The 1,507-nt window shown below is 69.5% G+C and overlaps 1 pseudogene; it reads right to left on the reverse strand.

The window, feature by feature from the left end:
- Positions 1–221: 221 nt before the first annotated feature.
- The window catches only part of LOC105533224, an 85,290-nt pseudogene continuing 84,004 nt past the window's right edge, over positions 222–1,507 (reverse strand).

Raw genomic sequence — 1,507 nt, forward strand, 5'->3', positions numbered from 1 at the left:
GGGCCTCTGCCTGATCACTGCACTGCAAGGGCTCCCACCTCAGGCTGAGCCTCAATTTCCAACAACAAACAGCCCAGCCCTGTCTGGAGAAGGCCTCGAGCTAGTCCGGCAAAGCATCTCTGGCCTGAAAGGTAAGGCAGCCTTGGCCCTCGGGGCCCTGCCAAGGTGCAGCTCACACTGGGGTGGCCTGGAAAACGCATCCGGGGAGAGGTCCGCAGGCATCACACTCCAGGGCTCAAAGATGGGGCCTGAGGGGCCACCCCAGGGGCACAGGATCAGGTTCAGGGGCCAGCAGGGATGGCCCAGGGCCAGGAGTGAGAGCCAGGGCTGACGGGGCTGGCACCAGATCCAACAGGGACTGCAGCGGCTGGCACAGGGGCCCCAGAATAGGCCAGCAGGGTGCGCCTGGGTGCCCCAGGAGCGAAGGGCGATCAGGAATGGGGAGCAACGGCTGGGGTTTACAGGGCTTGTTGGGGCCTACGAGGGGCGGCAGGGGCTGGCAGGGCTGCTCCAGGACCATGAGCGGCGGCTTCTGCTGCCTTAGCCGTCCCGGGCCCAGGAGTGAAGGCGTGAGTGGGCCCTGCAGCTCTGGGGCTTCCAGTAACCACTGGGGCTACCTGAGGTGCAGCAGCGACCGCCAGGGGCGGCTGGACTGGCCCAGCAGGGACCCTCTGGGCTGGCCGTACTGACATGGGGCTAGGAACCAACCGGGGGCAGCAGCACTGTCCTGGGAGGAAGCTGGCGGGCCGTCGGCGTGGTCGGAGGGTGAGGAGTGGCCGTGGGGGCTGGTACCCCTGGCACTGGGGTAGCACTGACCACAGGGGCCAGCTGCGCTGTCCTGAGGATGCCCTACCAGGCTGGGCACAGTGACACGGGTTGGCCCAAGGCCGCAGGGGCCGGCAGCACTGTCCTGGGAGGAAGCTGGCGGGCCGTCGGCGTGGTCGGAGGGTGAGGAGTGGCCGTGGGGGCTGGTATCGCTGGCATTGGGCTAGCAGCGACCACAGGGGCCAGCTGCGCTGTCCTGAGGATGCCCTACCAGGCTGGGCACAGTGACACGGGTTGGCCCAAGGCCGCAGGGGCCGGCAGCGGTGCCACAGGGTCAGCAGGGACCGCAGGCGCCTGCAGCGGTGCCTTGGGGCCAGGAGGAACCGCAGGCGCTGGCAGTAGAGGCAGGGGTCCAGAAGGGACCCTGGGGCCAGGAGGGACCTGGGAGTGCCCAATGCGGCCGGCAGAGCTGAGCCAGGCATGACTGTTGGGGCTGGCAGAGCTGATCTGGGCCTGGAAGGAGCCGCTGGGGCCGGCAGGGCTGACCGGGGCCCAGAACTGATCGCCGGGGCTGGCAGGGTTGTTTCAGGCCCAGAAGTGACCGCTGGGGCCAGCAGCGCTGACCCAGGAGTGGCCGCTGGGAGGGCTGGCAGGGCTGCCCCGGGCCCGGAAGTGCCGCCGGGGCTGGGAGGGACCCGTGGGGCTGGATGGGCTGGAGCTGTTGCTGGCGCTGGGCCGGGCC

Source organism: Mandrillus leucophaeus, unplaced genomic scaffold, assembly GCF_000951045.1.
Source record: "Mandrillus leucophaeus isolate KB7577 unplaced genomic scaffold, Mleu.le_1.0 Scaffold123, whole genome shotgun sequence".
Taxonomy (NCBI): Eukaryota; Metazoa; Chordata; class Mammalia; order Primates; family Cercopithecidae; genus Mandrillus; species Mandrillus leucophaeus.